Raw genomic sequence first — 25,325 nt, 5'->3', positions numbered from 1 at the left:
GAGCAAAAGAAAAGGGTGAGAGTGGCAAAGTCATATCAGACATGAAGGGGGAAGAGGAGATGGAGTGGGAGGGGAAGGAGGCAGAGTAGGCCAGGTGGGGGGAAGAAAGTGTGACGGCAGGGCACCACACACACACACACACACGCTCAGCTACCCACTCCCGCACACTATATTCTTCAAAACTACACACACCTGCCACACTACACTCACCTACACCCCGTCGACAGCACACACACCACCCTGCCAACCCTAAGAGGTGTGCTAAAAGTGTTTCCGCATGAGGTCCCACCGAGACTCGAACTCGGATTGTTGGATTCAGAGTCCAAAGTGCTAACCATTACACCATGGGACCGGTGAATATTACCGGTATCAACGTGCTCTTTGTAGTTCAGATAAGACTCCAAGACAGCACTAAGATTTCGATATTCCTTGACCCTGAAGCCACAAAAACTGCAGAAACTTGTTACATTCACCTTTATGCTTACCTAACTCCTCGACTTGGGGGTCTGCCTAAACTGAATATAATAATAAGTTTGTAGTCAGCAAGAAGAGTAATGCCCCGTGACTCACCAAAAGTTAATCAAAGCATTCTTTCTCAGTATGTGACCAGCTGCGAATGATCAAAGTATCCATAGAGCTATAGTGCCGTGACAATATAGTGCCGTGACAATACAGATATCTTTTTAAGGAAAAGAAAGGAAATGAAGATTACGATCCTGCAAAACTTGTCCCCTCTGACGGAAGTTAAACAAAAATTAAAACAAACTAGAGATGTCTTAAAGATGTCTGAACGCAGCGATTTCAAGACGGGAGGTCAGAGTAGGTGAGAAAGACAGACTGTGGAAGACAGTTCCAGTATTGACCAGTTGCGTACATGAAAGGCTGTGAGTACAGGTAACTCTCACATTACAGAGCTTGATCAAAATAGATACGGGACCATGGTCTTTAGTTATGACCACTGGAGGCTGCGTCTGAACCCATTATTACCAGCGGTCTCTCCTACCTCACATAAAATCGTCTGGCGTTGTCAAGGATAAGTGAGAGAGAGAGAGAGAGAGAGAGAGAGAGAGAGAGAGAGAGAGAGAGAGAGAGAGAGAGAGAAATCGTCTTGACGGGGTTATGCATACTCACTCCGGAAGAAATAGTATACTGACGGGAGAACAAGTAACTATATCATTTCCCTGTCGTCATTAAGATTGGTTTTTGCAGTATGGACAGGGAAAAGACAGTGCAAAATCTTCCAGCCTAGTTCTTCCTGCAAAAACAAATCTTTCTTAAACTAATATCAACGCAAGTGTGGGCTGCATAGCCCCAGCGAGGGTTAGATTAGGTCACACTGGATATGTTAAGGTAGGATATGGTAGGGTAGTATAAGGAAGGGTAGAGGACAGGGTAGTGTAGGATAAGGTAGGGCAGGATAAGGTAGGGTAGGGTAGGGTTGGAAAGGGTAGGGTAGGGTAGGGTAGAGTAGGGTAGGATTGGAAAGGGTAGGGCAGGGTAGGGTAGGGTAGATTAGGTTCTCTCGCTGTGTCTTTGTGCTTCTAGGATATAATAAAAAATAATCAAATGAAAAAAATCTTAATTCTCAGCAATATAACGACAAATTTATACTTCTCACCTTTGCACACCTGATTTTCGCCAGCTAATTTATGATCCTCTATCGCTGTGGCACGAAGGACTACGTAGGGAGTGTGCAAAATATCTTCCAGTTATCCCACGAACGAAATTATAGTTACGAAATTAATACAACCATCTCTTTATTCCACCAAAGATATTCTAGTTACGAAATTAATGCAGGATCGTTTTATTCCAGCAAAGATATTGTAGTTACGAAATGGATACGATAATAGGTTAGTAAGTCTGAGGGTGGGAGAGGTATGGGGGCCACTCGCTCTCACGCCGGCCCCTGCTGATGTACTGATAACGTGATGCCGCCTTCATTCTTCCGCCTCTTATCAGTCCAGTATCTCCATTCTTCCCTCTTGCTCTAGTTTTACCTCTCTCTCTCTCTCTCTCTCTCTCTCCTCGTAATTGGTAAAAATGAGTGGGGATTGGTGTGTTGATGGTGAAAGTGGTAATGGTGATGATGATAGTGGTGAAGCCTGTGGTGATAGTTGCAGTTGCAGTGAGAAAAACAACGAAACGGGAAGAAAATGGAGCAGAGAGAGAGAGAGAGAGAGAGAGAGAGAGAGAGAGAGAGAGAATGAGTCACGGAGAGGTGAAGAAAGAGGAGGGGGAGAGAAGGGAGGGGAGGAGTTAATGACCAAAATAAAAAGAACAAGGGGAGGAAAAGAAGTATATAATGGGTGCTGGAGAGCCGGAAAAAATAGAAAGAGGGTGGTAGGGAATACGAGAAAATTGTCCAAAGATATATAATGAAAAGGAGACAGGAGCAGGAAAAGAGAAAAATGCATAGTAAAAACGAAAGCAGGGGTAGGAAAGGAGTGAAAAGGTGGAATTTATTAGCATACACACACACACACACACACACATACACATATATTGAGAGAGAGAGAGAGAGAGAGAGAGAGAGAGAGAGAGAGAGAGAGGGAGGGGGGGGAGTTGAAAAGAAATCGGTAGAGATAAAAAGAGTGGAAGACGTTGGAGGGAATGAGGGGAGTTAAAGGAAGCATGACGAAGAGGGGATGGAGGAAAGGGTGGGAGAGAGAAGGAGGGAGGAAGAGTTATCAAGAAAGTCTTCCCTCATCACCGTTACCTCTCTCACGGGTGCTAAGCATGGGGAATGAGAGAGAGAGAGAGAGAGAGAGAGAGAGAGAGAGAGAGAGAGAGAGAGAGAGAGAGAGAGAGAGAGAGAGAGAGAGAGAGAGAGAGAGAGAGAATTTTGGTCGACGGAAGGAAGATTGAAGAAGATTGAAGAGCGAATGAGGGGAGGGGGAGGGAGGGGAAGGAAGCGTGTAAGAACTGCTTGAGAAATTACCTGCATGACAGTACGAGGACGGGAGCAAGGGACGGAGAGAAGGAGAGAAGAAGGGAGGGGGAGGAGAAGAAAGAAGGGAAGAGAGAAGGAGGGAGGGAAAGGAGAGGAAGGGAGAGAAGTGAAAATGAGTTAAAAAAAAGTTACAGAAACACAGATCACATAAACTTAGCAATTCTTAACAGGTGGTTTGGTTTTGATACTAACTGAATGCCTTAACTCTCTAATATATAACAATGCAAGGGCTGTCCCACACCTTCCAGACCCCCAGGCAATCAGCCATACAGGAATACAGGTAAAAACAGCAGCAATGACAAGCCTCAAGGAACGTTTCCAGAACAGCAAAAGTAATGCTAAAATACAACTGCAAGTCAACACAAGAAACGCAATATCACTTATCATGCACGAAAACATTATAAATATTTTTCGTACCCATATACAGTACGTGATTCATAAGTATGCTCATATCCAATAGAAAAAAAGAAACATAATAAAGCTTTCGTATATTCACAAATCCAGGGAGGAACTGATTTCTCTCCTGAATATGTGAATGTATGACAGCGTCCTCCCCTCGAGATGAGTGTTTCCTGTCCTTTTTTTTTCCTTATGCATATAGCTTATTAAAGGTGACCATTTACTGTTCTGCTTCATTTCTGTTTTTTTCTTTACTATACCATTCTGAGAGAGAGAGAGAGAGAGAGAGAGAGAGAGAGAGAGAGAGAGAGAGAGAGAGAGAGAGAGAGAGAGAGAGAGAAACATGGTGAGGATTATGCGCGTTCGGTGACTGTATAGACCTGCGTCGCACTATGATGCCGTCATGGGGGGGGAGGAGGTAAAGAAACTGGCAAGGAAAGCAAAGGAATGATGGTAGGCGGTGGGGATGGAGCAGGTAAGTATCATTCTTTAGCCCTGCGTTGTGTTGTGAGGCAAAAACAAGACGAAAAGTAGAAGGAACAGTGAGTGACTAGAACTGTCCACTAGAATATAAGAGAGGGTGAGAGGAAAGTTAAAAATATAAGGAAAGAGATGGAACGACAATGAAAGGTAGACGAGAGGTACGGAAAAGAGAGGGAGGAAAGACGTGAGGGAAAAGGAGGGAAGAAGGGAGGGAGAAGGGGGAAAAAGGGAGGGAGAGGGAGGGAAGAAGGGAGGGAGAGACAGGAACACACATAGCAATTACTCAGGACAGGGAAAGGGAAAGGAGGGAGGATTGGACGAAGAGAATTAGGATGAAGGGAATGAGAAGAGGACGAAATATGAGACACTGGCAAGAGGGAGGAAGAACAGGGATTTATATGAGTGAAGGGAAGACGGGAAGGACAAGGCAATTACTGGGCGTATGACAAGTGGGGGAGGTAAGAGGGGAGGGAAAGTGGGATGATAAGGACAGGAAGGGTGAGGGGGGAAGGGAGAATAAGAAAAGGGAGAGAGAGGGCGAGGGAAGGAAGAACAAGGAAAGGATGAGAAGGAAGGACAGGGGAGGAAAGAAACGAGGACAAGCGGAGGGATGGTGGGAGAACACGAATGGGAGGGAGAGGGAAGAAAGGAGAAAGGAAAGGGAAGATGGGAAGACAGAGGAAGGGAGGGAAGGAGGAAGGTAAGACAAAGGGAGGGAGGGAGAAAATGAGGAAGGAAAAAGGAAGGGAGAGAAGGAGGGACGGAAAATAGAAGGACGCGGGGATGAAGGGAAGGTGGGAGGGGGGGACAGGGGAAGGGAGGAAGAACAAGGGGATGGAGGAAACGAGGGAGGAAAGACAAGGGATGGAGGGAAGGAGGGAGGGAGGATGCAGTCTCAGTGGGATTACTAATTATGGTTATTATCATTTTTGTCCAACCTGCTCCCTCCCTCCTCAGCACAGTCATTTCTTTCCAACATTTCCTAATAACAATTGTCGTTGCGGTGGTTGTAATTTCACGCAATGAACGCTATGATCGCTGGCTTGATTATACATTTTTTTTTTTTCGATCTATACACGACTGGGTGAAATAGTAATAAAATCTGGCACTCCTGGATATACATTATTAGCTTCAGCACTATAATGGCGTCTTCTGCGTATTTTATTTTTACTACAGCCAGATTTATTCAGTTTGGCGGAAATATCTCGAAACGAAAGAATACATAAAGGATGATGACACAGCTCATTGACACGGTTACAGAAAACTGACCTGTGAATTCTCAGCAAGAATAAGTAAGACCGTTTGATTTTTCTTTTTCTTTTTTTAACTTCTACTGTGTGTGTGTGGGGGGGGGGAGGATGTTTCTGTCACGTACATTGGGCTATGCTCTTAACATTTACCATTTCCAGTTCTCGGAACGAGAAACAGGCATATCAACAGGTGAGTTGTGTTGGAGGAATGACCGTGGGGGTAGTGAAACACAGAGACTCAGTCTAGGTTAGGTTAAGTTAGGTTAGGTTTAAATAGATTAGACCGCTTGACTAAATTTGATTAGGCAGTTTTGTCGAGTACAGTTAGGTTAAACTGTTTGATCAGATTAAACAAGCTCACGCTGAGATAAGTGAAAGTTAAAGTAAGCGCGATCGTCCTGCGAAGACAAAACTTCCCGTAGTGGGGAAATGACCTGCAGTTCTGAAATATGCTACTGGGCCCGGCGCAGCCATAATAACGTGACTGGTATGGTGACCTGCGGGTGAGGGTTAGTGACCTCTGGAAGTATGGGGAGGTATCAGTAAAGATTTTAACCAGTTTACAGCATCAACAAGGCTCCCTAACAAGTATTATAACTCTTTTGTTGTTTTCTTGCTTTAATATACACTGTAGCTTGATTGTGAAGTTTCTGGTAGCTGAATGAGGAAAGACATGCGTATATACAAGCAATCTTAGCCTTAGGAAACTTTATGAATATAACTACAACCAACGGGTACCAAAGCAGTGAGACATGACACAATCTCACCTCGCCCCTCACCTCACCCCACCTCACCCCTCACCTCACCTCCGCTGATAACACAACACCAGTCACAACAAGACGGAGGCGGACGTGGTCATGCGTGCAACAATCTTATCTTGGCAATGTTGGAGCTGGGCACGAGAGGTCACAGGAGTAATACTGATAACACAACACCAGTCATTACAAGGCGAGGATGCGTGGGGTCAGTCGTGCTACATTCTTATCTGTGGAATGTTATGGTGTGGTGTGAGTCACAGGGATAATGCAGTCGGAAAATTTAGGTGGAAGGGATCCGCAGGACAGAGCTTGAATTCTATATTTTCTCTAACGTTTGCTTTCTTCATTATCTCGAAAACTTGAATTATTTATTTACTCTAACATTTCAGGCTACACACAAACCATCTTCAGAGCCCAAAACGTTAGAGGAAATAGAGACATTGGGCTCTATCCTGTGAATACCCCCAACCCAAATTTATCCATTTGTTACCACGGTGGAATGGTATTCTGACTTACGGCAGTTGACATACGATATGCTATCTAACTTAACTTACATCTAACTTGTCATCTAAATTAACGCATCTAACTTATGACATACTCCTGACACCTGACTCATGACAATTCATTCATGATATCTAACTTGCAGCATTTATAAAACCTAACATATACCATGTAACTAGTGATATATATGACACATAACTTATCTAACTTCAGGCATACTGGTTGGCATCTGACTAACGACTCAGTGCTGTTGTCTAACCCGACCATTATCAATGTATTGGAGGCATGAGAGGCGAGGACTGGTGACGTGAGTGTTGGGGGGGGGGGGGCACTGGGTAATGGTCCTGGTGCTGGGAGTGAGGATGGTATAGTAAGCAGGGATACTGGTACTTGCAGTGATAGCGGTAACTGTAGGGGTAAGGGTGACTGACAGTAGCAGTGGTAGTGGTAGTGATAATGATGGAAGGTGGTTGTGGTATAACTGGTGGTGGTAATAGTGGTAATGGTGGTGGGAATGGAATGGTGAAGAGCGAAACAAGATTCACAGAGGCTGGTTCTTGTTGATATGGGTGAGGTGACGGAGGAAGAGAGAACTGTGAGGTGAGGGAGAAGGGAAGGAGACCAATGCAAGAGGCGAGAGGTGTGAGCTGGGGGAGGGAAAATGCTTGAGGTGATGAAGAGAAGTATGGAGGAGTATCAGCTGAGATTAGCGGAAGTGAGGCGAAGGGAAGAAAGGAGGGGATGCGAGGTGAGGGTAAGAAGTTTGAGGGGAGGAAGGAAGAGGAAGAGACGTAATGGAGGGAAGAAAGAAGTGTACAAAAGGGAAGAAGAAAGCGAGTAACTGGGAGGGAAGGAAAAATGAGGCTGGTGACCCTTGCCACACACCATCACACCTCCACACCACCACACTGCCACATTTCTACACGATGAAAATGCCATTTAGGGCTCCCCATGCTGGAAAGACAGATATCAAAATAATGCTATAATAATAATCGTCTTTTAGCAGTGAAGGATTCTCACGATGAGTTGCAACACTACATAAATAAATACCGTACTCTTCTTGAACACTGCCTTCTCGAAATCGCAAATGTGAAGGCATCAGTCACCGAACTTAATACTAGTAACTCTACACTTACAGAATTAACACTCCATGGATCGTATACACAAACATACAGGCGATCAGCTGCATCTCGTAACCAAAAAAATATATTTATGCAGGAAAAGCATTTGAGTATGGTAGGTTTTGCTCTCCTTTTCCTTATCTTTCCCATAAACAACATATTTAAGACATGAACTGATTGCAATTCTCTTTGTGAATCTAAAACCAGGTACCATAAAATGCAACTACAGATTTACAGAAGAGATATTATTACGTTCTCTACTCATGCTAGGGACTTCCCGCGCCGGCCAACAACGTAACTTCAAATACAACAGTTGTGCTATGTGCACAGTAGCTAGGAGAGTACGTATAAGATTTTCTACTGTTTCCTGCAGGGTACAGTAATACATGTTTTTCTCTCATCGTATTTATATTTGCAGCTGAGGTTTTCATAATACACATTTTGTTCCCTCCCACTTTTTCCCGCCATTTTCGGCTGGTGGGATTGAAGCCGGGAGGAGGGAGGAGGGAGTACTTCTGCTACACTTGTTCCGGTGTTGTGGTGTGATTGTTGCTCTATTTGCGGTTGTAAATTTCAAAAGGATCGATCCAATAAAAAACAGTTATTTTAGCGATGATATTTTCTTTTGTTGTTACAAGTACCGAAGTTCAAGACCTCCTCCTACTCTCCCTCCCTCCCCTGTCCTAAGCGTAGCCCCCCTCCCTCCAACCCCCCTAACAGTCGCCCCCTCCTCCCTTGCAGCCCCCCTAGCGACGGCGTGATCCTGTAGTCTCCCACGGGCCACATCCTGAGGAACTGCCTCGGGGTGAGAACGTCTTGGTGCTCCGGGGGCGGCCATCATCATCGAGGAGGGGAGGGGGGGGGGCGGACACCCTCACTCACTCACTCAAGGCCAGTGCACGTGATACTTGGATACTAATGGTCACGTACACAGCCTCGCACACCACACGTACCACACACAAACACACATACACATACACACACACACCACACTACACACACACACACACACACACACACACACACACACACACACACACACACACACACACTACACACACACACACACACACACACACACACACACACACACACACACACACACACACACACACACACACACACACACACACACACCACACTACACACACACACACACACACACACACACACCACACTACACACACACACACACACACACACACACACACACACACACACACACACACACACACACACACACACACACACTATACACACAAACCTCTCTCTCTCTCTCTCTCTCTCTCTCTCTCCTACCACCTAACACACACTACTCTTACATAAACCAACCAGCCCGTGCCTAAATAACCCCACTTACCACCAGGATGTATATATTCACATCAACGGCAATTTGATAATCGTAGGTACACTTGCTGCCTCAGGGATTGTACCGTAAGTCCTTGTTATATGTCAAACACTTTTTTTTCTTCACTTTTTTTTACGTGTACTTCTTTTATAGCAGTGATTCCCAACCTTTACACCTTGGAGGAATCCCTGAAACTGTTACTGTATTATGTTAAGAAAAAAATACTGAAAATAATACAGTGGATTTATTTTATTTTTGTATTTTTATATATTTATTTCATGATTTCTTGCGGAACCCTAGGGCTGGAAATCACTGGACTGATCACCCCACACCGATGACGCAGATGTTATTTTATTCTTTCCATCTCCAGACAATTTTATTTGGTTCATAAGAGACGTTTTGGGGGCTGTAAGGGATGGATACAGCCTTCAATAATCTCCTCTCTCCTAGGACGCTTCTCTAAAATTAAATAAAATCGTAAAGCAGCAAGAACAACTATAAATGAGGTCGTTGGACTGATGTGACTAAGTTCCATTGCTGCCTACAGAGCTTACCTGCCTGTCTCCCAAAATTTGCAGTATCAAGAGTACGGCAAAAGACGCAGTTTTTTTTTGGAACATACGGGACTTCTGATGAGGACCGTCAGTAATGCCGATAGGGTAGTAATAGAGCCAGGACTTACCAGACTTCTAATACATAATATCACATCTAAAGAAATATATCGATTGACATTGAACTTCTTTCCTGTCACCTCTCACGCCTGGGAGGAAAAAAAGGAAAGAAGAACGCAAAAGAAATAAAAAATGTAGGCTGGTGCGCTTGAGGATATTTTCAAACATATTTTTTCCCAGATACATTTTTGTCAAGAGAAAAAAAAAAAAACGCTGGCGGAATTGAGACATCGTGACGAAATTTCTTGAAGATGTTTATGCGGGTGACTGAGCAAGCGTGTGGAGGAGCGGAGGTCAAAGGTCGACATGACAGTGGTTCGGTACGCATGACCTCGCCTTCTTCAACCACTTCACCACGATGATCTAACTTTTCATTTGATAACAGCTGCCTTCAGACCATTTGGCAAAGTTTCTCAAGAGGCCATATGTAGTCTCCACTGACCACTTCGCAACCTGAGCTCTCCCCTTGAACTAAATCAAATAAGTGGAGGTAAGCAAATAAGATTCAAAATACATCATCGGCCTGAGAGGGTTAACATTTAAGACTCGTATGACTCACTCCCAGCTGAATAAAATCATCAAGGATCAGCTGGAATCACAATGCCAGAGTTGTTCAAAGCATGAGAAGGTTAACGGTGACAGTCCTAACACTCACACTCTTATAACTCAGGCCCGTCTTCTTGTCACTTAAGGAAGCTCCCTAACACATCTTCCTAAGCTATTTATTTTGTTTATTACACAGTCCTCTCCTCTTGTGTGTTACATAAATCATTCTATTGTCACCATACTCTGCATATATATATATATATATATATATATATATATATAATATATATATATATATATATATATATATATATAATGTGCAAAATTATATTAAAGTCGTATCCAAAAACAAATCGCTACGAAAGAGGTGCTAGGGAGCCACCTTAATCGACGAGAATACGGGTCCTACTCTTGGATGGTATAAACTCTTCCAAGGTTTACCGGAACATATTACTAGAGAAAAGGCAGTCAGAGGGAATTAATGGAGTCTCCCCTTCCCCCTTCTCCTTGTCAACCCAAAATTCAAAAAATTGTTTATTGGTTACGCATAATCGAAGCTAAATCATTCTCTTGTAATAAAAAAGAAAAATAAGGTTCAAATATTCAAACGCAGCGTCCTAGTTCGTTTAAATCACACGACAGAGCAATTTTTTTTAAGTCTGTGAAGTCGATGGATCACTAAAATAATATACACCTATTTGGCCACGTCTAGGATAAATAAAAAGTGTATTACTCGGTTTACAATAGCGTCGTAAACCTGAGCGACGAACAAAATACTTGAAAATGTGTAAAGACTGAGACAAAGACCACAACACGACCAGGGACAAAGACGGCGTGGACAATAACACGGCGTAACACACGTAACACAGCGGAGTAAAAACCACCGGGAATGACATGGCTGCGATGAGGAGTGACGCGCTGGTAACACTACAAAATAATGAATACAGACAAAGGGCAAGGAAAACAGTGATGAAAGCGACGGGAAAAGTACAAAGAAAATATATGGAGAGAGAGAGAGAGAGAGAGAGAGAGAGAGAGAGAGAGAGAGAGAGGAAATAACGACAGAGAAAATGAATAAGAAGTAGAATCAGGAGGAGGGGGAGACGGAGGAAGAAGAGGATGATGGGAGAGGGAGGTGGGAAGATTACGCAGGTGGAGGGGAGGGGGAAATCAGGTAGGTGGGGGAAGGGAGGTGGAGGGGAGGCAGGGAGCGGAACAGCCCGAGGGTAAGAACGTCTTGAGCTCCACCCACTTCCCCTCCCTCCACCCTCTTCATCCACTCCACTCATCCACCCGCAAAAATCACGAGCTGGAAATTAACCAAGGACCGTGTGAGAAACGTGGGAGAGAGGCAGACCGGGGATGAGATGGATTTGCTTAAGTGGGTGATGAGCTGGAGAAAGGTTTTGGGTTAGGTTACACGGATTTAGTGAGACTGGTGAGGTTAGGGTTGAGTTAGACAGAGAGTTAATTGGGTTTAGTGGGTGATAATCTGGGGGACTTTTGGGTTGGTTTACAACAGAGTGAGTCAGTGGGTAAGGTTAGGTGTGGGTTAGCTTGGGGTTTGCTGTATTCGGTAAGGTCAGGGTTAGTTAGGTTACGCTGAATTAGACTGGGAAAGGTCAAGGTAGGTTACAGTAGGTTAAGTCTGGCTAGGGTTGGTTATGCAGGGGTAGATTTGTTTAGACTGGGGTGGATTTACGTTAGGGCAGACACCAGGTGTGCTCAGCGTCCAGTGCAGGTGTGTGGATCCTGGGTATGCTTGGAATTAACGATTAGGATGGGAAGATTGGGAGGACCTTCTCTTTGTTTAGCTCACCACACAATAACACCTGCATCCCCCCACACCTATACCTCCCCACCACACCATAACACCTGCTGTTCCCCACACTTACATCTCCTTACCACACTAAAACACGTGCCTACCACGCACACCTAAACCTCTCCATCACACCATAACATTTGCCTCCCCCATAACTACATCTCCCCCCACATCTTCACTTCCCCACCACACCTACACCTCCCCATCACACCATAACATTTGCCTCCCCCATACCTACGCCTCCCCGACACCTTCACTTCCCCACCACACCTACACCTCCCCATCACACCATAATATCTGCCTCCCCCACACCTACACCTCCCCACCACAAGTCTCTCTTTATCCAGGCATCATTCACTAGCCAACTTTACACATCAGCTTTTCTTTCTAGTTATTACATTCAATTTTTTAATCCATCACCTACAACTTCATGACAACTACTTAAGACACCCACTAACATTCCCTCTTGCTCACCTAAGCACCCTCTCACGCATCCACACACGTACAGTATATCCTCACACGACTCAGCAGACATACCTACAGATCCGCACAACCATGAGTATACACACTCCCACACTCACCCTCCCCAAAGCGCGCGCGCGAACACACACACACACACACACACACACACACTTACATACATACCGTACCTACCTTCCCTACGCTAACCTCAGTCACCCGTTCACCCCACATCCACTACGCAACCTGGAGTTAATGGCAACTGCAGGTGTACACAGCGCAACTTTACGAGTATGCACATACATTCTCTCTCTCTCTCTCTCTCTCTCTCTCTCTCTCTCTCTCTCTCTCTCTCTCATAACAACAAAAGTAGAGGGCGCAAGGCAGGAACAGGAAAACGTAAATAATCATATACTGACATGCAAAATTTTGTGAAACAGAATTGAAAAAAAAAAAGAAAAGAAACAAAAAGCGCTGAAGGAGGAGGGCACTGGAAAACAAGGGGAAAATATAAAATGAGAAAAAGAAGAATAAGAAATATAAAATAATCGGCAGGAAAAATAAGACGGTATATGGGATGGAGGAAAGAAATTATGTTAATTATAAGAAGCAAAAACGAATAATGTTGAGAGAGAGAGAGAGAGAGAGAGAGAGAGAGTGTGTGTGTGTGTGTGTGTGTGTGTGTGTGTGTGTGTGTGTGTGACAGGAGAAGAGAATTGGAGGCAGGATTCTCACCATTACAAGCTAAATGTTTTCCTAATAGTTCACTCAGTATGTTTGTCCGACACACTTACCAGCACCATCATCACCACCGCCGCCACTACCACCACCATCACCACCACAACCACAACACCATCAAGACTAATCACTAACACCACCAGTACACGTAAAACTAGAATGCATATACTTTAACCTGAAAAAGATCCCTAGCTCCAATCAGCTCAAGTGATGGCCAACTGTAATCAAACTGGAAAGTCAGTTTAACTCGTAACCAAGGAGACGCATTTCTATCTCATAACTAAGGCTCAGCAAATTTCATGCAAGCTCAATAGTATTCAACTTGTGTGAGTGGCCTAATTCTGTCAGAAAAAAAAAAAAAAGAAACAACGACCAAACACAAGTCACTTACAACACCCCTATCACCACCACAACCACTATCACCACCACAGTCACCACAAACACCACCAAAACAACCACTTCCACCACCAGCACGCACAGTTCTGTTAAACTAAAAAAAAAAAAAACACTATACAGTATACCTCATCACTGACTGCCATATCACCACCACAATCACCACAAACATCACCATAGCTACCACTTTCACCACCGGGAGCGCCACACAGCCACCACAACAATCACCACAGCAACACAATCAAGTGCAGCGGACGTGCGTGTTTTATGACGCCAATATAACAGTAGATACGTCACACTAGACGCAACAACGTCATTTCCCATTCATATTTATGCACTTTCAATACAACATTCACTTGCCATTTCATGCTAGTAGCTATGGTTCTCTCTCTCTCTCTCTCTCTCTCTCTCTCTCTCTCTCTCTCTCTTAATAACTAACACCATACACAGCAATCTACCAAAACAAATTGAACAAACCTGTTATTTTACATGGTTAGCGACACCGAAAATTACAAACGTCACTTGATCTGAACTACTGCGTGTCTCGGTTGGCTCCGTTTCTCCAAGACGTGTCCACCAACCTTCAACAAGACTCATTCCCCTGTACAGGCATCTCATCCTCAAGCTATGTATCCCTCTCTTTAATCACGAACACCAGCAGTAACTGAAGCATCCCTATCTACCTGTGGGAGTATTTGGGGATGGCTTTTATATTTTCTTCTTTCTTTCTCGTGGTACACATCAACATGTACATATGAGCTGAAGACACTTTGTTAAAGATGTAATATGTTACTAGGTAAGTGCGTTGCCTCTGGACAGTATCCATCACCAAGCACTCATACACCCACACGTGCGTTGTTTGTTCTGGCAGCGAGGTGACTGAACCCGAGAGCTTGTACTTCGTCATGACGTATGTACGAGAATATTGAATTCCCTTTCATAACGCCACTGGATAATGTGCATTATAATGTGCTTCGTAAGGAAACTTCACACCTCAGGGTAGCATCGTACGTGATTTCTCGACTGCTGAAAGTATTATGATGCGAGGTCAGCCAAATACTGGAATAAAAGAAAAGAGGGTGGGGGGAGACAGGGGACTGACAACCCTCCTCGTCTCGTACTGCCAGGGGGAAAAAAATCACCATTCATTATTTGGGCAGACATGGGAAAACAACTAAGGAAACTGAACTTCTTTATCTATGTTGTTATGATGACGACGATGATGATGATGATGATGATGATGATGATGATGATGATAACTGTCTGTGCAACTTTCCCTCTGCATTGTAGGTAAAGGTGAAACAGGAACATTAACAGCTGGAGTGCGCTCTTTTCTTTCCCTCTCTCTCTCTTCCCTATTATCTGTCACTGAAGTTATATTGTTTCCGGGTCAATTTTCACTTCCGCGTTTTCCGATGCAAACAGTAAGACGGCAACGAGTGTTAGTGAATTTTTGGTCTTCCTGATCTGCTACACACACACACACACACACACACACACACACACACACACACACACACACACACACACACAGATACAAATTAGAAAGAGAGAGAGAGAGAGAGAGAAACCATCCGGGGTGAGAGGGCAGGCGGTCAGTCACATTACCAAGGTTGTCAGTCATTTTGGAACCACACTCGCCCTACCTTTCCCTTTTTTTCTTCCTTTCCTCTCCTCCCCCCCCCCTCCCCGGCTTTTCCCTTCGCTCTACCCCATCTTTCCACCCCTTCCTTCACCTCTCCCCCTTTTCCTCTTCCCCGACCCCTCACTCCCTTCTCACCTCCTTCATCCTCTTTTCCTCCCCTTTCCCTTACTCACTCCCCGTCCCTCCTCCCTTCTCACCCCTTAATACCCTCCTCAAATCCCTTCCCTTCCCCCTCCCCCTCCCCTTTATGTCCAAATTCAGCCAACATCTTTCTGGGTGATATACTGTATATAAATTTTTATTAATATAACGTTATATATTTATGCAGGGCATTAGTGTATACTGTATAGGTAAACTGATAGATAAATAGGTAGGTAGGCAGGCAGGCAGGTAGGTAGGTAGGTAGGTAGGTAGGTAGGTAGGTAGGTAGGTAGGTAGGTAGGTAGGTAGACTGGCTGGCTGACTGACTGACTGTTATCTTATTTTTGCTCTTTCCTTACGATTTCATTCACCTTAGGTTAGATATTTCGAATTCAAGGAATTAGACACAATCATAACAAACCTCTTCACTAACTGTCCTTCTCTAATAATAATAATAATAATAATAATAATAATAATAATAACAATAATAATAACAAGGCTGGAGAATAAGACTAAAGCACAAAATAAAGAATTGGAATTAAGTGGCTAAATTTATCACACAGAACTATAAATGATGGCAAGATGCGATTCCTTCATCTGTTATTCCAAGGATGGCACTCAGTCTTGTACCTTGATGTGTACAGTATCAACCCCTTCACTCCCTTGGGTAAGTTTTATCTCATTCTTCCAACTTCCAGGTGATTTTAATAAAGTTTTACAGGTGAGATCATGTAGGGAAGGGATCACCGAAGGCTACTTCTTATCCCGTAGCTCAAAATGTCTGTCCTGGGCTGAATGAAATCGTCTTGGGACATCAAAAATATATCTAAAACCACGCCACCCAATTCAAAGGGGTTTATATAATGTTACAATAGACACAGCAGGAGTCAACCAAAATCCCTGCGGCTGAACCGAGGGACATGTGCGTGTGTGTTCATAGTCCTAATTGCTCAACAGTCGCGAGTGACGGGGGTGTGGGTCAAAAAAAAAATAAAATAAAATAAATAGTCAGCCACCCTTTTCCCTCACACTCGTGGGTTCAGGTTCTAAATTCACAAACTCTCTTAAACTTAACCCTTTCAGTGCGATGACGTATTTCTGTACTGTATTCCTGCTGCTACAAGATAAATACCTACAGACTACCAGGGTCCTCTCGTAGTGATGGGATTCATGAAGGCTGTATCTAACCTCTGTAGCGCCAAAAATCTAAGCTGCATTAAATACTGAGAATGAAATAAAAAAGAAACATAACGACTCCGAACTGACGGGATTGTTATGATGTGTATAAAACCAAACCAGAGTGACTACTGCAGAAAAAAAAAAAGCAAGAAAACAGTACCAGAAAAAGGAAACAACTATGGAGACTCATTCATCCAGTAAACTGCTCAAGATCCTTCATAAATATATACCATGTAGGCCCTCACACGCCCTACCCTTCCCTCACACTTTTTTTTTTTTCTAACAAACTTCCTCTATCTTTCTCTCTCTCTCTCTCTTTTTTTTTTTTTCCAACAGTCATCGCTCCTTTACAAATTTACCTCATTTTCAACAACACGCAGCTCACTTCTTCATCCATTTTTCAGTATTATTTCTCTCTCTCTCTCTCTCTCTCTCTCTCTCTATCATGATCTTTCCGAGATCATATTACGCCTTTTGAAAAGCAACATCATAGGCGAGGTTTACTGAACCAATTCCGTGCCTTCTTTACTCCTTCAGTTTCTTATTCCTGGATGGAGTAATATTTTCGAGTGTGTGTGTGTGTGTACGTATACGTGGAACGTGGAAGTTTCATTACTGTTCAGTTCTTCTGAATACGGTGGAATCAAAGCCTTCGTCCCATCAACGTAACTTCTTTCACTAACTCCTTCAGTGCATGCAGCACCCGTCAGAAATATGTGTGAAACGTCAAATATTTCGTGGTATAAACAGGGATTGTCTTTACATTATATACTACATGAAAATTTAAAAAAGACAAAAAATATTAGTTACTTTAGTACGCACCAAGATGATCTCATGTATACTTTTTTAGCATTGTCGTTGTTGGTTTGATTTAAATTTTACACTATCATCTTATACCACTGGAATAATTCTACTGTATCCATTACCTTGGTGGGTAAAATGAACTCTCATGCTTAATGACTTCAGTTTATATGACAATGATCGCTGGCCTAAATGCTGATTACATTTAAGTTACTCTGCATGCTATGTAGAAAAACACAAAGAGGCTGAATGTTAATTTCGGATAACGTCATACGATATCATTCAGCCCGGAGAAACATTGGTCAGAAAAAAAAAAAAAAATGAAACTATCCATTTCCGTTTTGACCAGGCACGTAAAAAAATATCATAAATTATTCCAGCTAAAGCCATGTGATTTAATTCGACTCAATGAAACCTACCGGACAAAGGCCAAAGGTAAACGAGACATGTAGCAAATCAAAAATGTTACATAATGCCAACGTTAACTGTATATATATATGCGGTAAATATGATCACCAACAACCATATAATGAAGCATAACAGAAACGGACGCGGAACTTAATCCAGACATTCGGTGAGGGAGAAAATCAGGGGGCCTGTGAGAACAATGGCGGGAGATTCTGATATACACACCACCTGTTCCCTTCTCCCTCACCACCTCCACTTCCTCATTTCTCCTTCACATCCTCTACTATCTCCTTTCTCCTTCACCTCCTCTACTTCCTCCTCCTCTCCTCCCACGGTAAAGTGCGAAACAGACGCACCCCACATTAAATTGGAAGAAAGTGTGAGATTGTTAGAATGAAGGCGGGCCACAACAATGGTGGGGCCCCCTGTGTTGATGTGCAGCCAGTGCCTTGTTAGACCCAGGCCAACCTGTCACCCCACACAGTGCCGCCATCACACCTCAATACGGCCATTGTTCCAGGAAAAAAAAAAATCGCTGTTCACTTTTTTCTAACTTCACAAAGGACCGGATTGAAATAAATCACTTCAGTACTCACTTTTTTTTTTTCTAACAGTTCAGTTTATATCAATCCTAAATCTCACTTTTTAAAACAAAATGATCTCTCCAAAGCCGAGTGCTACCATCTGGCGATAGTCAAAAGAACGTAACTGTAAATCTACTTTCGACTGGCATGCAAGACACTACGGATATGTAAGACACAGGTTACAAACTTCACAGTGCGTTTTTACATATACAACATTAATTCGATGACAGGTTGTGTGTGTGTGTGTGTGTGTGTGTGTGTGTGTGTGTGTGTGTGTGTGTGTGTGTGTGTGTGTGTGTGTGTGTGTGTGTGTGTGTGTGTGTGTGTGTGTTATTCACATCTAACATCAAGTAACCTATAAGCAAAAGCAACGCTGTATCAGAATTCAAAGAAAAAGCAGTCGTGTTTTCCTGATTTCTGGACACACTGATGACTGAAAAATCGTGAGAGGAATATCAGTCAGCTCTACCAGGATGGCCGTGAGGAAACTGCCGGAAGGTGTCTGTGTGCCGGTCCTATGAAAGTTTTTGATGGCATGTCTGAACACTGACCTCAAAACACAGAACTTTTCCCTGTACATCATTTTCACGCATGGAAATCGCCAGGAGGGGGGGGGGGATGGAAATGGCAGGATCATTGAACAGGAGCTGGAGAGAAACTTGTGTGATATGAAAACTCTCTCTCTCTCTCTCTCTCTCTCTTACACACACACACACACACACACACAAAGCCCTGCGAGTGTTTGTGTAGGTTCCGGGATAACTGGCGACGGTTAATTTTTTGTAGACTTTCTCTCTCTCTCTCTCTCTCTCTCTCTCTCTCTCTCTCTCTCTCTGTCCTTTGTTTTTATTCTCTTTTTTCCCTCATGTCACTCCTCCATCCACACCAAAAATTCAACACCCTTTTCTCTCTCAGTGTTGTTACAAGTCTCAAGTATTTTTTGCAACCCTTCCTTTCTCCTGTCTATTTTTTTTTTTTTTTCTGCTTTGATAGTTTTGTGTCCTTCCTCCCAACCTCTCTCTCTCTCTCTCTCACACACACACACACACACACACACACTCCTTTTTTCTCACTCCTACACCCTTTCCCGGTCACAAAAATACAGCCATATCCTCCTTTTTTCTCCCACTTTTCAACCCCCCCTTACCACAAACAGCTGGGAGGGACGAGCCTTTGTCTTCCCTTTTCTCGTCCGTGGGGGGTGGGGGAAGGAGGGGAAAGGCTGTGGGTGTGGGGGAGGGGGGAAAAGGCTGTGGGTGGGGGACGGTGGGGGAGTAGGAGGAGTTACTTCACCCCTTCACCACGAAAACGCCCTTTTATAATACTCTTGCCATCTCGTTTGTATTATTTTAAGTCTGACTAGTTATAACCTTCACTAATCCCTTTACAACAAGCGATTTCTCCTGCATGACCAAGTAGTTATTTTGTTTATATTTAGTTACAGTTTTAATCTATCATCGTACTTTACTACCTGAAGCTGCGATGGTAGTTATTTGCGAAGTGATGAAGTTCCCGTAAAAGCACCAGAAGGTAAGTCCGGAGGTGGCACTGCTTTCACACTTTCTCACAAGCACACTGATAAAATGCCGATAAGAAGTGAGAGTGAGACAGTTTTCTTTTCCTGATTTTTTTTTTCTGGTTATTATCTGCACAGTACGGACATTTTCATACATCTGTATTATGAGGGCAAAGGAATAAACAGACGTGAGATGGTCTGATCAGTCTGGAACATGTTGATGATATATATTTAATTTTAGGGCGTCCGATAAGTAGCCACACACACACACACACACACACACACACACACACACACACACACACACACACACACACACACACACACACACACACACACACACAGGGAGACTATAATCAATATAAGTTTTGGGAGATATTGTGCTGGAGCGATAAAAATATATCTACTTCTGCCAGGTAACCTCAATTCACGACGATGAAAGTAAACAAAAAGTAAAAACAGGCCAGGAGGTTCGTGGGGAATGATTAACATAATGAAAAGTACTTTGCCCATTAAAAAAAAAGAAGTATTACTAAGGTCATGCATGGAACGATGAATGAAATACTACAAACATGTATTCCCTGCTCTTCGTAAATGCAGATTAAAAAGGGTGGGAGTGAAAGGGTGGGAATAAAAGGATGGGAGTCAAAGGGGACTAAAAATGGTAGGAGAAAAGGGGGATCAAAAAGGGAGAGAGCAAAGGGGAACTAAAAAAGGGATGGGAGTGGGATACCCTGTTCTTTGTACTGGCGTATTGATGTGGCAACCCCACCGCCCAGCGTCTGTGTTATAAGCAGCCTTGAACCTCATAAGGAAGAGAGAGACATTTTATAGAGGGATTCCTTTCTCAACTCATTTACCCCTTTGAGCATTTATTGTGCATTTCTGCTGCCGATACACTATTTTACTCAGCCAGACTTTCCGTGCAGTGATGAGTAAGTGGGATTGCTTTCGAACCCTTCACTACGAAACGTGTCCCCTATACTGAATAAAATCACCAGATAATAATCAAAATTAATTTAAATGCGTCAGCATAAAGAAAGCGTTAATGTCCCTATTCAGGCAATAAACAAAAATACAAAATAAAAACACACAGGCTTAATGAATAAATTGAACGGACTGTGATCGAGCCTCCCCAGGAGTTTGCGTGATGATGATAGTGATAACATACCGAACGTAATGCTTCTTTTTAGAGTAATTATGTTCATCAAGGGAGCTAATACCGTAGGACTACCAGTTATGCAGTACTTTCGCTGTTCATTAAATATGCAAAAATACGGATCGGAGAGAAAGAAAGAGAGAGAGAGGGGGGGAGGGAGTATAAGGGAAGCAGTGAGGGAGGGTAGCGAGGGGGGTGATGAAATATAAGAGGGAGGAAAGAAGGGAAGGCGTATTAAGAGATGGAGGGAGGGAGGAAGGAAAGTGAGGGTGGGGGGAGAGAAGGAAGGGGTGGGGGTAATTAAAAATGATGGTGGAGTAACAGCTGATGACGTGACTCTCTCTCTCTCTCTCTCTCTCTCTCCCTCCCCAAAAGGCCCCACATGATGCAATCTATTTACGTCTTGACCTCCACATCGTTCCTCAACAAAATTCTCACTCTCTCTCTCTCTCTCTCTCTCTACGCCAACCCATATTTCGTAATGTCATTCTCAGTCTTCCATTTGCCTTCCCTTCCTGACTTTCCTCTCCCTCCTGACCTTTCCCTCCATTAACACACACACTCTCTCTCTCTCTCTCTCTCTCTCTCTCTCTCTCTCTCTCTCTCTCTCTCTCTCTCTCATTTTTAATGGCTATCGTGTTTCCTATCTCATTTCTGCTTTCTTCATCTTTCTTCCCATTTCCTTTCTTTCTCCTCCTCGCACTCTCCTCCTCTCCTTACTCCTCCTCTCCCTCTCTCCTCCCTCCCCTTCTTCCCCCCACCTCAGATACGGAGGAAAGTGAAAGGGACTCGAACCCGGATCTTGTGTGTGTGTGTGTGTGTGTGTGTGTGTGTGTGTGTGTGTGTGTGTGTGTGTGTGTGTGTGTGTGTGTGTGTGTGTGTGTGTGTGAACTGACTGGATTACAAAGATACACAGACCACTCACACCTTACACCGGAGACAGTCCTCTTAATTCCAGCATCAATAATGGAGAGCCTTATACAGTGAGGCACTTACACAAAAAGAATAGTGGAAAAAAATAAACTGCCTCTATTATACTATGTTAGGCTGGAAGTGAAAGGTACGAGGGTGAGGGTGAGGGTGAGGGTGAGGGTGAGGGTGAGGGTGAGGGTGAGGACTAGGGTGTGGACAAGGATAAGGATGAGGGAGAGGGTGAGGGTGAGGGTGAGGATGAGAATGAGGACTAGGGTGTGGATAAGGATGAGGGAGAGGGTGAGGGTGTGAATATGTGAGGATAAAGGTAGGTGTGGATAATAATGAAGGTGATGATGAGGATGGTGATGTGGATGTGGACGAGAGAAAGAATAAGGATGGGGGGAAGACAAAAAGGAAGACTAGAAGGAAAAGACTCTGAAGAATATGAAGAGGAAGTGGAAGGATATGAAGAAAGAAGGATGTTGGAATGATTGAGCTAGAGAGGCAAGGACAAGAGGAAAGGAATGCGCGAGTGAGAGTGGCAGGTAAAAGCAAGGTGAGGGGTGGCGCTACACACACACACACACACACACACACACACACACACACACACACACACACAGAAACGTTATGGATGAGAGACGCAGGGAGGCGGGTGGGGTAGGGGTAGGGGTGGATTAAGCAGGAGAGGGAGAGAGAGGGGGTATGGAGGTCGGGGGGGGGGAGAGAAGGAACACCTGGAGACAATCTTGTGGACCTAGAAGGCTCCATACCACCTCCTACTTGGTATGTGTGTGTGTGTGTGTGTGTGTGTGTGTGTGTTCATTAGTGCGTGTGTATATGTGTGTGCGTGATTACTTGCATGTTATGTGTGAGGGGGAGAGGGATTCAGAGGGTAAGAGTTTAAGCATCAAAAAAAGCATAGGAAAAAAACCGTAGCTGAATACGAATACATAACAGAGTGAGTGAGACAGTGAGAGTGACGTGGTGGGAGGAGTGATGGGGTAGGGAAGGAGCAGGAGGGAGGGAATGGGTAGAAACTGGAGAGGGAGAAGTAAGGATAGACTATGCTCTTTTCATTTTAACCTGGCCTAAAACTGCCGTCTCTCCGTATTGAAAGTTCAGATGAAACAACTGATAAATGCCAGAATAGGGTCCTAGTCACGAAGAAGTGCCATGGAAAATACGTAGAGCCGCATGAGAGCAAAAGAACATAAGAACATCCGGACCAAGCAGTGTTATTGTGTTCAAGTTCTCATTCTGTAAACTATCTAACCTACGGAGGCATAACGGACCCGGTAAATGCACCTCACCCATCAGTGGTCAACAAATATCGGTGACGCTGGTGATCTACTTACCGTGCATTAACCCTTTCGCTATGGCCGGTGCACTTGGGTATCTTATTCAAGCAAGCACCAAGTAATTTTGCTCAACTGCGAGAAAATTTAGCAGTGAGTGGCTTTGCAAAGTATCTCAAACAATCTATTCTCTGATACGGTTACACTAAGGAATTTTACTTCAACCAACATCAAACAATTATCATCCTGTAACTTTGAGAGAAATTTTAGCAGCGAAATGGTGAAACAGATGTGAAGTTTTTACTCAAGAAGACTTTCTAAATTTTAATGTTCGGTGCAACTCTGTTTACAACCCTCTTTGGGTAATTGCACAAGGTTTTACACAAAAAAGAAGGAAGGAAAGATGAGGAGGATGTGAGGGGTAAGGAGAGGAGGGTAGAAAAGAAGAAGGGATGGAAGATGGAAGAAGGTTGAAGAAAGCAGGAATAAGATGGGAGTTAGCGGGAGGGAGGGGCGGGGAGGGAAGAGTGAATGTTATCCGAAGCACAGATACACAGATCATATCGTCACTGACATCTCAGTAAATAAAGGGGGTTCACAGGAGCGGCGGAGAGGCTGAGTTGGTAAGTGGGTGAGAAGGTAAGAAGATAAGCAAAGAGGATAACTACAGTAAGCTGGTTGCCCCATACTAGGCAGCTCCTGTCTATGGGCACATGGGTATGAGTATATAATGAGAGTAAGACACAGGCAGCAAAGATGACTGAGGGAGGGACCGTGAGGAAGGAGAGAGTGAATATATATGCCTAAATAATTTCACTATAGTACGCTGCTTCATTCTTTCACTACGATTATGTCCTTTTTATTTTGTTCTTACTGGATTGTCTCCTAAAGATTTTACTTAACCTGACAGACTTTTCGATCTGGAGGGCTTAGACATTAAATTTATCCACATCGCTAGTAAAAGCCTTCCCAGCTTGATTCAAACCCTTTGGAGGCAGAAAGATTAAATCAGAAAACGGGTCACTGGATGCAGGGGGTTAAGCAAAGAATACAGCGAATACAACAGAGCTGGAAGATGAAAGAAAAAGAAACAAAGGAAAAGACGAGGAATGGAAAGGTGGGGAAAAAAAATCATGGAGATGTGTACGTGGACGGGAGGAAAGCAGAAAGACAATGAAGGGAAAGTGAATGTTTGAGTGTTACAGTGGGATGGAGATGGAGGAGAAGGAACAGAGAGACAACGAAGGGAAAGTGAACGTTTGAGTGTTATCTCTGGGTGGAGTGGGCAGTGCCTGTTCCCGAGAAGCTTAGCGTGGCAATGGAGGGGATTAGGAGCAGGGGCATCCATACGTTTACGCTCACTGTGTTCTTCCTCCTTCCCGACCGTTTCTCCGTCCTTCCCTCCCAACTCACTTTGCCTTCCTCCTGTCCATCCGCCTCTCGTGCCGTACGTTGCTATCATTACCTTGACTAGTAGAACAGATATATACATAACCTACCATATAACAAACGGCTTCGAAAGGACCAACAGTTCTACCGCTGTTTGCTTTCTTTTGTACTGCCCACCCAACTCCCGTCCTCTTCCTCCTCTCCACGCCTTATACCTGTCCCTACCTCTCTCCCCATTCACCTTTCCCGCCCATCTCTCCCTCCCCCCTTACCCGACCCACCGCAGTTCCCTCACGAACATCGCCTTACTGGGTTTCAAAAGTCAGTGCTCATACTCTCGTTATTAATCGATGTGGAGTGAATCAGGATTTATGTCCACAACAGTACCCCTGCTTCTCGTAAATGTACGCCAACCAGTGCCGTGCTTCAAACTTGATAATTTTGAACTCTAATCCTGTGTCGAGACAGAATTTTTTGACTGATGAACTGAATGATACATAAACACACCACATGACTGCCTAAAGAGAAGAGGTGGTCCATCTGACGACTTACATGAAGTCACTATACAAAATTAGCGATTATTCTGACCTGTGATATAAACCAGTATCATACATTACGGGTGAATTACGTCGTTTTTGTGGATGTTAATTATTTCTCATGAGTATCTCTGCGGATGTTAATAATCTCTCATAAGTATCTATGCGGATGTTAATGATCTCTTACGAGTATCGCTGTGGATGTAAATTATTTCCCATCGGTATCATTGTTGATGGTAGTTATCTCTAGTGAATATCTCTGAGGATGTTAATTATCTCTGAAAAGTATCTTTACGAATGTTAATTATCTCTCAC

At 43.8% G+C, this 25,325-nt stretch overlaps 1 non-coding gene across 1 annotated transcript; it reads right to left on the bottom strand.

The window, feature by feature from the left end:
• Window positions 1-280: 280 nt before the first annotated feature.
• Window positions 281-352, bottom strand: TRNAQ-CUG (transfer RNA glutamine (anticodon CUG)). The gene has a single exon. It is a non-coding gene; the product is annotated as a tRNA-Gln (tRNA).
• Between the last annotated feature and the right edge of the window lie 24,973 nt (window positions 353-25,325).

The sequence above is a fragment of the Coenobita brevimanus genome, chromosome 92, assembly GCF_032717465.1.
Source record: "Coenobita brevimanus isolate Jiangsu-jjx chromosome 92, ASM3271746v2, whole genome shotgun sequence".
Taxonomy (NCBI): domain Eukaryota; kingdom Metazoa; phylum Arthropoda; class Malacostraca; order Decapoda; family Coenobitidae; genus Coenobita; species Coenobita brevimanus.
This window is presented reverse-complemented; position numbering and strand designations above follow the sequence as displayed.